Source organism: Rhinopithecus roxellana, chromosome 5 (assembly GCF_007565055.1).
Source record: "Rhinopithecus roxellana isolate Shanxi Qingling chromosome 5, ASM756505v1, whole genome shotgun sequence".
NCBI lineage: Eukaryota > Metazoa > Chordata > Mammalia > Primates > Cercopithecidae > Rhinopithecus > Rhinopithecus roxellana.
The window spans coordinates 85017227-85032944 of NC_044553.1; the positions used below are offsets into that span (position 1 = coordinate 85017227).

Sequence of the window (15718 nt, forward strand, 5' to 3'; positions counted from 1 at the left end):
TTTACTTGAGAAACTTCTAAGCCTTATCAATAGAGCAAGTATAAGCAAAATGGCTTAATATACAGGTTTAGAATGTAAGCTCTCCTTTGTAAGCAGTAACAGAGGTTAGCAGTCATAGCATGAAACCAGCAAGGGCTGTTGGATCTCATCTAATCTTGAGCAAACAACAATGTCTCTGAGATTTATCTTTCTGGGATCAAATATGTTTTTTGTAAATAATATTTAGAGTAGCAGCTATAAGGTATGTTTACTAAATAAGAATGCTTTCATTTTCTTGAATGAAATAAGTATATTTGAACAAATATGGTATATTGTATTATAATAGATATCAGTAAGTCTTCATGCCTCATTCCAGAAAAATACGCTTTCTCAATTGAAACAATTTAGGCAAATTAATGCTATGCAATAATTCCTTGGTAAACAGAAAATTATGGCCCAAACAAATTAATGTTCCAATATTTTCTTAGTAAACAAAAAGTGATTTTCTAAACACTGATTTCTGGCCTCAAAGCCAGTTTAATATATGCAGTAGGCCAAACACAACAGAGTGACAAGTTAAAACGCCATCATTCATATTATAAGATATGGAAAGCATTACTAGAAATTTCTCATATTTATGGTTTAAAATGTTAAAAATATAAGTCTTTGAGTTTAACCATCTCATTTCATTTTAAATGTTTTGAGTTTAACCGTCACATTTCATTTTAAATGAAATGACATTTTATCAGCCCTAGTACTTAGCCATCCCAGGGGAACTGGGAGGAGAGGCTGTAAACTCGAAAACCATCCTATATTTTATGTTCCATTTAGAGACTCAAAAGTACAAAAGAACAGTGTTTTCATTTCGAAATAGTTAGAGTTCTGAGAAGAGGCTGGGAACTTTGAAAAGATAAACAAAACAAGTCCTTACATTTGCTCTGATTAGAAATAAAAGAGAAAAACCTAAAACAGGAAAAGAGAAGAGAGAACTTCAACAACTGTTTTTAAGTATATTTTTGAACAATTTGAAAAGAAAAATATATATAGCTAAGTTGAACAGGAACAGGAAAAAATACTTCATGAGTAAGGAATAGTACCAAAAGAGGTGTGAAGAGTGAGAATAAAATGGATCAAATAACCATCCAGGAAAAGAGCTTAAGAGAGGCACAGAGATTGAAATGGAAGAAGGAAATGAGGTAAGTGAGGAAATCAAGAAATGAGATGGCACTGGCACGGGCAGAGCAGCCAAATCCTGAGGGTTTGGGGAGAAAGTATAAATTTTTTGATTAGAGAAACTATTTGCTGAGTTTAGTGCTGGTCAGAGAAGTCAGCTAAAAATCCCTGGCACTTAGAACCTACCAGTTTTTAACAGGATAGGTCTGGCAACATCTTCTAGAAACATGGAAGCTTTTCAAAATTTGAATGCCCAGTTGATTAGGAACCAGATTGAGAGTACCTAGCTCATTAGCAACAAGAACTCAACAGCTGACAATTTTCTGCCCTCTAGCACTAGGCTGGATTTCCACTAGTGGCTTGAATAGTGAAAGGCTCTGGAACTTATTGCTGCTTTCCCATTGCTGAAGGCCTCGCAAAAGGAATGGTAGTCAAAAGATAGACATGAACAACCTTTGTTCACAGTTACCATGCTAAATAACTGTATTAAATGGACCATTTACACAGCAATATGCTGTAATTTTCTCTGTTTCTCCAAATGTTTATTTTATAAAAAACATCTAAAAAATATAAATCAAAAACCAAATATAAATGCAGTATTTGACATGTCTCGCATTCATCTCAGTAACTTCTTGTGACAATCTTCATCACAAAGATCTTTTTTGTTTAGAGCAAAAAACAGAAAAGAACCTATCGTTTGCTCCCAGACATGAATTATATAAAGTTTGAAAATAATGCCATCTAGTGGATATCTTTTTATAAAAAGTATTCTTTTCAAAATGAGCACTTAAGATACATTCATTCAACAAATATTTATTGAGGACCTACTATATGCCAGGCACTGTTCTAGGTGCTGAGAATATGGCATTGAACAACCACCACCACCAAAAGAAAAAGAAAAACCCTTCCTTCATGGGGTTTACATTCTACTGAGGAAGACAAATAAATATATATTATATATCAAGTAATAAGGCTCTAGAGGAAAATGAAGCAGGATGAGAGAATAGAATGTGACAGATGGGGCTAGTGCTATTTTATATTTTATGTAAGGTGAACTGACAAAGCCTCATTAATAAGGTGACATTTGAGCAAAAGCTTAAAAGAGGTAAGGAAATGAACCATGTGGATATCCAGTGAAATAGCACACAAGAATAGGGAATTATAACAAGTGCAAAAGCTTACATGTGGAAAGATGCCTGGTGTGTCTGAGAAACAACAAAGAGACTAAAGTATCTGGAACACAGGGAGTAAGAGGGAGAATAATAGAAAACAAAGAGCTAGCCAAGGCCAAGATCACATAAGACCTTTAGGTCTGTGGTATTTTTTTAGCTTTTATTCAGCAAAATGGGAAGCCTAGAAGCAGGAACAACATGATCTGACTGTTTTTTTTAAAGGACTGCTCTAACTGCCAAACGGAGAAGAGGCTTGGGCAAGAGTGAAAGCAAGGAGATCAGCTAGCACAGATAAGAACTGGTAGTGACCAGTTAAGAGCTGGTAGTGATCTCACCCAGGGAAGTAACAGGTCAAGTGATGAGAAGTAACTGGACTCAAGATATAGTTCAAAAGAGGAGCTAAAAGAATTTCTTGGCCGGGCGCAGTGGCTCATGCCTGTAATCCCAACACTGTGGGAGGCCGAGGCAGGCAGATCACCTGAGGTCAGGAGTTCAAGACCAGCCTGGCCAACATGGCAAAACCCCGTCTCTACTAAAACTACAAAAATAAGCCAGGTGTGGTGGCACACGCCTGTAATCCCAGCTACTCAGGAGGTTGAAGCAAGAGAATCACTTGAATCTGGGAGATGGAGGTTGCAGTGAGCCAAGATCATGCCACTGCACTCAGCCTGGGCGACAGAGTGAGCCTCCATCTCAAAAAAAAAAAAGAAAAAAAAGAAAGAAGTCTTGACTAATTGGATGAGTGTCTAGAAGAATGGAATCACAACTTTATTGAAGCAGAAAAGACAAGATTCAGATAAAGGTTTTGGTTATTCGTGCTATTTGCATGTTTTATTTCCTTTATGGGGGAATCAAAAATGCAGTTTTTGACATATCAGGAAATCCATGTATGTAAACCTATCCAAGTTCCATGTCATTATGCAAACGAATATGAATCTGAAGTTCATGGGAAAGCTCAGAATTCAGATATCAATCCAGGAGTTATAGCCCATAAAAGATCTTCAAGATCATAAGACCAGATGATATTAGGGATTGAGTACAGATGCAGAAGAGAAAAGGTCCTATGACTGAGTTCTGGGATTCTCCAAAGCCTAGAAGTTAAAATGATGAGGAGGATCCAGCAAAAGAGACTGAGAGGAGGAGGTGATCAAGAAGGTAGGTGTAAAATAAGAGAGAGTGGATCCAAGAAGCCAAGTGGGCTGGGCATGGTGGCTCACGCCTATAATCCCAACACTTTAGGAGGCCAAAGCAGGAGGATCTCTTGAGCCCAGAAGTTTAAGACCAACCAGGGCAACACACCAAAACCTTATCTGTACTAAAAATTTAAAAATTAGCTGGGCATGGTGGCATGTGCCTGTGGTCCCAGTTACTCAAGAGGCTGAGGTGAGAGGATTGCTTGAGCCTGGGGAGTCAAAGTTGCAGTGAGCCATGATAGCACCACTGTACTCCAGCCTGGGTGACAGAGTCAGGTGAGACCCTGTCTAAAAAAATAAAAAGAAGTCAAGGGAAGAAAGCTTTTCAAGAAAAAGAGAGTGATCAACTCTTTCAAATGCTGCTATTGGGTTAGATAAAATTTTTTTAATCAGTTGCATTATAGAGCTGGGAACTAAAGCCTGGATAGAGTGAACTCAAGAGAGAATGAAAGAAAGGATTCCCACTTCTGCCCACAAAGGATTAACTGGTACAAGAAATGCACTAAAATAATAAGTAGAAAATCAGACAGAATACATGAAATAACAGCTTTCAGGTACTGAACAATAGAAAGCTTGAGACTGTAATCCTTGAGAGAAAGGAAACAAACCCAATGAACTTACAATCGCCTCAGCTTGCTCCAGAGGCAGTTTCCAGGCTGCAAAACAAGAAAGGCAAAGCAAACAGAGCCTGGCAGACAATCTGAGTTGAGGAGACGGGGATCAGAGTTTGGGTAAGCTAAGGTGGCTAGAACTTAGGGGGCAGAGTACCAGAGAGGAAGCAGGTGTGCAGAGTGAGCACTGCAGAGATCTGCAGAAAGGTCCACTTGAGAACTAATCCGCACATGTGTGAAGGGAAACTACCTAAGGCTGAGGAAAGGACCACCAGAAAGTATCAGACTGAACAATTCCTAGTGTCCACACAGAGTTGGAACATTCGGGTTTACACAAGATGAAGAATAAAGAGACCTTATTATACACTGGGCATTGGGCAGAATTTTCAGAAGCGTTTTACCTTAGTAGTGGAGCTAAATAAGTTTCAGAATAAAAACCACAGTCACACGCTGCATAACGACATTTCAGTCAATGATGCATCACTTATACAACAGTGGTCCCATAAGCTTATATAGTATATTTTGACTATACCTTTCCTTTGTTTAGATACACAAATACTTACCATTGTGTTGTAATTGCCTATTCAATACAGTAACATACTGTACAGGTTTATAGCCTAGAAGCAATAGGCTATACCATATAGTCTAGGTGTGCCATAGGCTATACCATCTAGGTTTATGTAAGTACACTGTATGGTGTTCATACAACAACGAAATTGCCTAACAATGCATTTCTCAGAACATATCCCCATTGTTAAGCAAAGCATGACTGTGCCTGGGATTTTTCTACAACAAAATTCAAAAGCAACCTTCAAAAGGATCAAACTAATACTAAACTGTACCTTAAAACAAAACCTAACACTCTTTAAAGACATATGTTAAAATCCAGCACCCAGCAATGTAAAATTTACAATGTCTAACATAGAATTTAAAAATTACCAGACAAGTAAAGGAAGAGGAAAAGATCCATAACCAGGAGAAAAATCAGTCAAAAAAAACAGATTTAAAAATATATATATGTGATGGCATTCATAGATAAAAATCTTAAAACGGCTATTACTAATCTTCTCCATTTGCTCAAGAAAGTAAATGAAGCAGGGGTTGTCAAACTGTGCACTATGGCCCATGCCTGGCCCATTGCCTGTTTTTGTCAATAGAGTTTTATTAGAACACAGACATATTTTTAATATTTTGTTTGACAAAATAGAAGCACTTCTACTACATTCTGAAGTATAACCGTTGTCTCAAGTAAAAACACCGTGTAATTGGGTTCTAAGATTAAGAAGTCACTTTTTCCATGGGAGACCATTTTTACTTGAAAGAATGATTGACAGATAAGCTATGCTTTTTCTGACTTAAGTATTTGGTAGACGTTTTCTCAAAATGAGCAAAATAAGCCTGACACTTCAAGAAAAACAAGTGACAATATTTACTGCCAATGATAAAATTCAAGCTTTTAATGAAAAATCAAAACTCTAAAAAACTTACATCTGCTACCATGAGTTTGACTGCATCCCAATACTTAAATACTTTTTGTTCAGATCAGTGAAGATACTAATGAAATTTTTTTTTTATTGAGTAATAAAATGTGTCAACATTTGAAGAACTCCATAAGATAGTGAACCAATATTTTCTGAGTGACAAATGCATAATATTACAAAATCATGCATGGGTAAATATCCATTAAGAGCCTAAGACAGATGAATAGATTTTAATGTAACTATGGAAAAAATGCAATAATATGGTTTCAGATTCTATATCACAACTAACCTCTAGGCAACTACTACTCAATTCCTGGTGTAGTATCAAAGAAGCATATCTTTTTCTTGTTGTTGTTGTTGTTGAGACGGAGTCTCGCTCTGTCGCCCAGGCTGGAGTGCAGTGGCCGGATCTCAGCTCACTGCAAGCTCCGCCTCCCAGGTTTACGCCATTCTCCTGCCTCAGCCTCCCGAGTAGCTGGAACTACAGGCGCCCGCCACCTCGCCCGGCTAGTTTTTTGTATTTTTAGTAGAGACGGGGTTTCACCGTGTTAGCCAGGATGGTCTCGATCTCCTGACCTCGTGATCCGCCCGTCTCGGCCTCCCAAAGTGCTGGGAAAAGAAGCATATCTTTAATTATCTGAAGAGAATATTAAAATATTCCTCCCTTTCCAGCTATAACCAGTATAAGGCCAGATCTTCATATCTCAACCAAAACAACAGATTGCGAAAGACTGAATGCAGAAGTAGATATTCGAATCCAGCTGTCTTCTGTTAAGTCAGACGCTAAAGAGATTTGCAAAAATGTAAAACAACGCCACTCTTTTCTCACCTTTTTTAGTCAAAAATGTATTTATTTCCCATAAAAAATACATGTAAAGGCCAGGTGCAGTGGCTCACATCTGTAGTCCCCACCACTCAGGAGGCTGAGGCAGGAGGCTCTCTTAAGTCCAGGAGTTGGAGGTTACAGTGAACTATGATCATGCCACTGCACTCCAGCCTGGGTGACAGAGCGAGACCCTGTCTCTTAAAAAAAAAAAAAATGTATGACGGTCAGTTTTGTGTCAACTTGGCTAGGCCATAGTCTCTTGTTATTCTATCAAATGCTAATCTACGCATTGTTGTGAAAGGATTTTGTAGATGTCATTAACGTCCATAAACAGATGACTTTAAGTACAAGAGATTATCCTACATAATATGGGTAGGCTAATTCGATCATTTGAAAAGCCTTAAGAGCAGAACTGAGGCTTCCTTTAAAAAGATGAAATTCCACCTAAGGACAACAGCTTAGGCCCTTGCCTAGGAGTTCTAGCCTGCCCTTTCCAACAGCCTGCCCTGTGGATTTCAGACAACTCCACATCTGCATATGCCAGTTCTTTGCAATAACTTTCTTAATATATGTGTTCTACTGGTTCTATTTTTCTAATGGAGCCATGTTTTGGTACAATATGCTAACATGTAATGGCCGGGCACGGTGGCTCACGTCTGTAATCCCAGGACCTTGGGAGGCTGAGATGAACAGATCACTTGAGGTCAGGAGTTCGAGACCAGCCTGGCCAACATGGCAACACCCTGTCTTTAATTTAAAAATTCAAAAATTAGCCCAGCGTGGTGGCAGGTGCAAATGGTGAGCACCTGTAATCGCAACTACTCGGGAGACTGAGGAAGGAGAATCGCTTGAACCTGGGAAGCGGAGGTTATAGTGAACCAAGATCACACCACTGCACTCAAGCCCAGGCAACAGTGAGACTCCATCTCAAAAACAAAAACAAACAAAACACACCATGTAATGGACTTACTGCATAATAGATAATACTTAAATATTCTTTAAATTTTCCAGTTTAAATTTCTAATATGATAAATATCAATTGAAGTAATCCACCTAAAGAGTTTAAGGGCCCTGAAAATTAAAACTTTAAAAACTACAGCCATAAAGCAAAATCTGAAAGGTCAACCACCAAAAAAATCATAGATAACAAAAGATAGCATAACCAAAGTTAAAAGGCAAATTATAGAATTATAGCCTAGCAAAAAAATCATATAAACATAAATATCCATAATACACAAAGCATTTATATATATCAATAAGAAAAAATGGACAAAGTGTATTTCTAGGCAATTTGCCAAAGAAATATAAATGGACAATGAATATAGGTTGGCTCACAATAGTTAAAACAATGAGCTATCACTTTTTTCCCATAAGTATGACAAAATTAAAGAAACTAAAAACAGTGATGAAGGCTCTCAAAGTCCTGTTGGTTGAGATACAATTATATACAATATTTCTAGAGGAGAATGTGGCAGTTTATACAAAAATTTAAAATATATCCTTAATGGATTTCTGATGGATTAAAGATATTGACATAAAAGATAAAACTATAACTATATGAGGAAAAAACTCTAAGACAGTATCTTTGACACCTAATAGTGGGGGAAAACTTGTTAATTAAGATCTGAAAACCAATACCATTAGGCAACAACTTCAAATTTACAAATTTCTGGCCAGCCACAGTGGCTCATGCTTAGAATCCAAGCACTTTGGGAGGCAGAAGCAGGAGGGCTGCTTGAGTCCAGGAGTTCGAGATCAGCTTGGGCAAGATGGTGAGACCCAGCTCTACAAAAACATTTGTTTAATTAGCCAGGCATGGCAGCACACGCCTATAGTCCCAGCTATTCGGGAGGCTAAAGCAAGGGGATCCCTTGAGCCCAGTAAGTCAAGACAGCAGTGAGCTATGATTGTGCCACTGTACTCTAGCCTAAGTCAGACCTCATCTCCACTAAACTTTTTTAAATTATAAATTTCTCTTCAACAAAGGACACTATAAAGATGACAGATAACAGAGCAGGAGGAGATATTTTCAATGTGTAAAACTGACAATTAATATTTAGAAGACACACAAAAAGCTTCTGCAAATCAAGAATAAAAAGACTGGAAGCCCAATGGGAAATGGGATAAAGAGATTCATAGACAGAAAGCCCAAATGTCAAACAGGTATTACTGAATGAATGAATGAAAACACTACTTGGATCCTTTCTCAGAGTCAATCATTTTTTCCAACCACAGTTCGTGGAAAGAGGACATGAGTTCACCTCTCAGCTATCTTACTAGCCATATGATCTTGGGCAAATCACATGGTTTCTGAGTCCCATTTTCCTTATTTCTAAAATGAAGATCATAATACCCCCCTCCTCACCTGACAGTGCTGCTGTATGCATCAACTGAGATGAATGTCAATTACATCATGCTGCAATATGCTCTAATTTATAAAATATTATTTATAGCATTATCAGTCTTAATGACCATCACATTACAGAATGGCTAGCATCCCTAGACCACATCTATTTATTACTGTAAAAAAAAACACTTATTCTTGCACCCCCCTACAAATTTCCAAAGTACCTACTAAAGGGGAAACTATCTGCCTTACTCCCCCAACTAAGAACTACTAATTTATAAAATGGAAATAGCACCATTCTAAAGGGCCATGCTGTCAGAAAAGCTACCTTTATACTCTTAGTCCATCAAACCCCAAAACATCCCTGAAAACCTATTAAGAGCTTTATTTCAAAAATCTCCTTCCTCCCTGGATGAATCATTTGCATATCAATTGCTAGTGGAGATGTCCTGAGGTAAAACACCACTGCCTTCCCAACTTCCCCTTCCATATCATCTAACTTAGCCTAACCCTACATCTACTCTCAATGTCCCACTGCCCAGAACCACTCATTTCTGATATACAAATAATGCTAACTATCAATCCCACAATCAAAGGATTTACTGTGGTAGAACACCTCAGAAAATGGTTAGAAGTGTTCCTCTTTTAAAAGAAAAAGTAGTTCTAGGCCACATTTTAGTTTTTCTTTTGCCATCAAATCTCACCTTGCAAGTGACTATCTATACCTTTATTTGGACCTGATAGCTACAATGCACTTTAAAGATTCCAATTCTGGAAAGAGTTAACTGCTCATGGATACAGATAGACTTCTTTCCTAATCAGTTCCAGAATCAAAAGGCATATGTCAATTAAGGAGCAAAACCCTGTTCAGAATTATTAGTTCCCTATGTGACTTCATAGCTCTTATATAAAAGGAAAAATAAAAGCTTTTCATTAGTGACCACATGCCAACTTGAAATAAAACATATGCTTAATGTAAAAAGTTTTCCAAAGTCCTAGTTAAAATATAGCATCATAAATGTGCTAAAATGTAAGCTTACTGCTTCTCAAAGCTGCTTGTACATATGCACTATTTCTCTGTTCATTCATTCAATATGTATTACTGAATATAATGATATGAATCTATTAATTTCTTACAGATTCCAGAATATTCCAAAGCTTTGTTACAGTAATAAGTACTTATGACTAATTCTACTGTATATCCTAGAAACTTTTCAGGATCTCCCTCCCACTAATTCACCTAGATTCACAAATGATAAGGCAACAAAAACTGAACTGAGGAAAACCTACCCAGTGTCATGAAACCATCTCAAAAAAATGATTAAGAGGGAATTTATCTCCCCTATTGTTTCTTTCTGGGTCAAAGATTCCAAATTTATACCAACAAGCAAAAACGTCAACAGTCGTAAGACCACACTGGTATTACCTTCAGAATCAGCCCGAGTTATGGCTGGTCACTATCACTCCCTGCCTCCAATTTTATATACAAATTCAGAAAGAATGATACTCAAAATACAGCTATATGGCACATAACAATGGGGATATGTACTAAGAAATGTGTCATTAGGCAATTTCACTGTTGTGCGAACATCATAAAGTGTAATTCTACAAACCTAGATAGTATAGCCTACTACACACCTAGGCTATATGGTATAGCCTACTGCTCCTAGGCTACAAACCTGTGCAGGGTGTTACTACACTGAATATTGTAGGCAATTGTAACACAGTGACAAATATCTTTGTATCTAAACTTTAACAAGATACAGGAAAATTATGGTATTATAATCTTATGCAACCACCATCTTATATGCAGTCCATCCTTGACTGAAATGTTGTTATGTGGCTCATGACTACAGTTTGTTAGGTATTAAAGATAACTATCTATGGGGAACTTGGCACCCTGAGAGGTGACATGCACACCAAATACAGCAGCTCCCTCAGATCTAAGCTTAGCCATTGCTCCCAAACACTACCAATACAAGTACCTCTCTCCTTTGTATACTAAGTTATAATATTTACAATTTCACATTTTAGTGATTGTTTGATTGTCTTCCTCCCTTGCTGGACTAATTGTCTTCCCAATTTTCAAAGCTTTTCTTATTTCATTACAACTCAGGAATATTCACTTCTACCTCCTAAAATTCCAGTCCTATATCCTATCTCCTCAGGCCCCCACCTTCCAGAGTACTGGCTCTCATCTCTTACTTCCCTACATCCCTCAGTTTTTCTCACATACTTATTGATCCCCTTCAATTTGCAGTTCTAAAACCAAACCTTTATTTTCCTTTACCCATTTTATTTCTCCAAAAGCGTTATTTCAATGCGTCTATTACTATTTGCCATCCATATTACCTTCATTTTTTATTCTTAACCCACAGTTCCATCTTTTTATGATTGTCTCTAATATGGACAATATATTGTTAATTCAATTCATGTATACTGGAATTCTCATGTTTGCCAAAATTTTCATAGACTAGAATGTGGGGATGGGTCACTGGATTAATCTATCTATCTACATTCTCAAGGTATGTACAAGCATATGCTACCTAAGACTATATCATATCTTAAGCAAAAGTCCAGTGGGTTAAACAAAACAAGCAAAAAAACAGCAGATCTTCTCTGGATCAATCAGAAGAGGATCCGGATCTTTGCCTGAATAGCATTCCCCTCTCCCCAAGGCAGTCCCTGTAACTCAGTCTGGTTAGCGCCAGACTACACAATTATCTAATTCAGGGGTGTCCAACTTTGACATCCTTGGGCCCCGGAGGAAGAAAAAGAATTGTCTAGGGCCATACATAAAATACACTGACACTAATGATAACTGATGGGCTTTAAAAAAAAAAAAATCACAAAAAAAGTCCTAACGTTTTAAGAAAGTTTATGAATTTGTTGGGCCACATGCAAAGCCATCCTGGGCTGCATGCGGCTCACGGGCTGTGGGTTGGACAAACCTGTTCTAATTGTTAAATAGTCTGGAGATACAATTGTGGTCTATGATGAACAAGTATGATTAACAACTATTTAGATTACTATCTTCTAAAAGACAATAAACTACTTAGTGCATTGCTTCTAAAAATAGAACTGACTTTCCAAAGTGCTTTTAAGTATATCATCTGCAGGGTTTTCTTTTTGTTTCCTTTAATACATTTTAAACTTAAGTAATTTTTATTTATTCCTCCTTTGATTTCTCCCTCCTTCTTAGTAAAAAGATATCTAGATGCTTATAGGAAGAAATTATTTTCTACTTTTTCTCACTTACCCTAAATTTTATATATGTGAATCCTTTAATCCTTCGTCATATTAATCCTTTAAACACGTTCTCATTTGTGCTGATTAGCTGGCTAGCTTTGTAAGCACAAAGTGGAGACAATGCTAAAACATACAGAGCTACAACAGAGTCCTTTTTGAGTCTCATATTTCCCTAGCTTGCCTCTTCTCTAAGTCCAGAAACAGCTGGGGCTGGGACAGAAACTGTTAATTACCAATCCAATATCCATTTCCACTTCTTCCTTGCTATGAGAGCCCCAGTTTTATTCAGGCAGCAATATTAACCAGACAACTCATCATGATTGTTATGACGATCTTCTCCCCTCACTTTCCCAGCCGCTTTTTACATATAGAGGTGACTCAGTGAGAAATCTGCAAGAGTACTACAGGCAGCAAAAAGGAAATCCACAGAAGGGAAGAGGCAGATATTCTGAATAAAAGTACACTTTCCTGATAAAAGATATAGTTGGCACTTTTCCTTCCCGTTGACTTGAGCACAGAATGAATCCAATATCTGAAAATGTACATGCCCTAGGTCTCTCTGTCATCACTGAAACCTAAGTGACCCAGTGCCAGCAACCACCTACTCAGGTCTTGTTATAAGTGAGAAATAAACCTGTTTTTGTTTAAGCCACTGTTCTTTGGATAGTCAGTTATGTGCAGCAGTAAGCTTTCCTAACCGATTGACCAACCTTTCCTGATAATTCCAAATAGGGGTTAAGCTGTCCTGCAACAGAATGAAGGAAATGTGATCAGACACTACAGGGCCAGCTCCATTCTATGACCCACCATGACAAACTAGAAGGTGATATAAGAATGCCAAGTCTGGCATATATATCAAAGAGCATTCCTATTTTTATTCTACCTGGCCCTATCACCAGACCTCAAAATCCATTCCATGTGGGAGCCAGATGATCGTTCATTTTTTTTTTTCACATAGTTACCATTTTATTTTTGGTATGGTGAGAACACTTAAGATCTGATCTCTTAGCAAATTTCAAGTATATAATACAGTGTTATTAACTATAGTTGCTGTGCTGTACACCAGAACCGACAAAGAACTCAAACAAATTTACAAGAAAAAAACAAACAACCCCATCAAAAAGTGGGCAAAGGATATGAACAGACACTTCTCAAAAGAAGACATTTATGCAGCCAACAGACACATGAAAAAATGCTCATCATCACTGGTCATTAGAGAAATGCAAATCAAAACCACAATGAGATACCATCTCACACCAGTTAGAATGGCGATCATTAAAAAGTCAGGAAACAACAGGTGCTGGAGAGGATGTGGAGAAATAAGAACACTTTTACACTGTTGGTGGGACTGTAAACTAGTTCAACCATTGTGGAAGACAGTGTGGCAATTCCTCAAGGATCTAGAACTAGAAATACTATTTGACCCAGCCCTGCCATTACTGGGTATATACCCAAAGGATTATAAATTATGCTGCTATAAAGATACATGCACATGTATGTTTACTACAGCACTATTCACAATAGCAAAGACTTGGAACCAACCCAAATGTCCATTGATCACTCATTTTAAGCCTTGTGGAGAATGGAATAAAAAACCAAATACAATATAAAGTTCAACACCTATTCTCAAATGAGCTTCATAAAGGCTCCTTGTGAACTATGCCACATAATTCCAACAAAGGAGCTAAAATCTTACCTCTTCATTTTCCAACCTGCCTCTGATGTAAATACCAACATGCACATAGGCAGAAAAAGATATGAAGGAGAAATAAGTAAATATGGAGGATGCAAAAAGTAAATAATTAAGGCTCTATGCAAAGACAAAAAACATAAGACTCTCCATAAATTCATTTGGAAAATGCAGACAAGTCACCTGTTACTCTTCTGCTACTGTATGTGTGCAGATATCACCCAATTCATTGATAAGGTTTTTATACTGCTCTGAACTGTAATACTAGATCTGATTGATCCAGAGAAGATCTGCTGGTTTTTTGTTTGTTTTGTTTAACCCACTGGACTTCCGCTTAAGATATGATATAGTCTTAGGTAGCATATGCTTGTATATACCTTGGGAATGTAGATAAATAGATTAATCCAGTGACCCATCCCCACATTCTAGTCTATGAAAATTTTGGCAACCATGAGAATTCCAGTATACATGAACTGAATTAACAATATATTGTCCATATTAGAGACAATCACAAATTACAAATGCAACAGTTTACTCCTTAAGAAGACATCCTAAACTCAGTTTTGTATGTGGTGCACAGAAAGCAGAAATCCATTACAGTGAACTGAACTGCTGTTATAAAAATAATCTTAATCTTTGAATTATTTACCCAAATTCCCCAGGACCTTTGTAAGAGCTATTTGCACATTAGCTATTTATGACATAACTGGCTATTTAATACCTACTTGGCTTGTTAGTTGAAGACTAGTCATTGGCATTTTAAAGAGTATTTGGACAATTTGAGTGAACCACTGTCTTTACCAGCTTTAATCTCAAATATATTTTCATGTTCAAATTTCCAGTGGTCTCAATGTTTATTCTTCAGTTCTTTTTTTTTTTTTAGCCACTTATTTAAGTCAAGATGCAAATAAGCTCATCACACAGCAATTGATCAATAAGGTTTTTAAATCTGTTTTAATCCAAAGGTTCCCCTTCCAACTATTTTTTAATCTTACAATTTATTTGTTATGGTAACCAAGTTATTTGTTCTGTTATTTCCCACAGTTTGGATTCTGCTAATTGCATTTTCTAGAGTAGTTTGACGTGTTCCTGTCTTCTCTAGCTATGTTGTAAATTGGTGGCTGGATCTGAAGCCTTGATCACATTCAAATTTGATAGTTCTTCCATCAGAAAGTACCCCAGTGACTCGTCATCTTTTCGTGATGTTAAATGCCTAGATCCATTAGATTGTCAAGAGTCTGTAATTTGGTAATATTCTAACATTCCTTATTCATTTACTACTGGGATACATTTATAAAAAGACCAATTTAGGCCAGGCGCAGTGGCTCACACCTGTAATCCCAACACTTTGGGAGGCCAAGGCAAGCAGATCATCTGAGGTCAGGAGTTCAAGACTAGCCTGGCCAACATGGTGAAACCCCATCTCTACTAAAAATACAAAAATTAGCTGGTGTGGTGGCGCACGCTTGGGAGCCACTCAGAGGTTGAGGCACAAGAATCACTTGAACCCAGGAAGCGGAGGTTGCAGTGAATGGAGATCGTGCCACTGAACTCCAACCTGAGCAACAAAACCAAAACTCCGTCTCAAAACAAAAAAGATCAGTTTATTACTCAGTAACATAGTTCATATAAAAACAGAAAAATAGATTCTTGACTTCTCTTTTTGCCCATTTTCACAATAATGAGTTGCTTCTTCAGAACCCTCCAATGATAATCAATTGGTTCCTTTTCATCTCTTAAGGTCATTATGGACTCATTTAATTATTTCATGTTTTAATCCACTGCTATTATTATTCACATTGATCTGCAATTTGTTCCGTCTCTGGCCAGTGGGAGCCTCTTCTGAGTCTGTTGGACACCCCCGAATAGCCTTTGTAGCTTCCTCGCTAACTAATATGATGTTTCACACTCAACTTTAAAATTTCCTACCCCAGAATTGAGTTAGCCATTTCCCCAAGGAACCCTTGTTCCTTTTATTAAGAAATGGTATCTGGATT

At 37.4% G+C, this 15718-nt stretch overlaps 1 protein-coding gene across 8 annotated transcripts in view; it reads right to left on the bottom strand.

The window, feature by feature from the left end:
- The window catches only part of RAD51B (RAD51 paralog B), a 774018-nt gene that overhangs the window by 713657 nt on the left and 44643 nt on the right, over positions 1-15718 (bottom strand). The window lies entirely within an intron of this gene.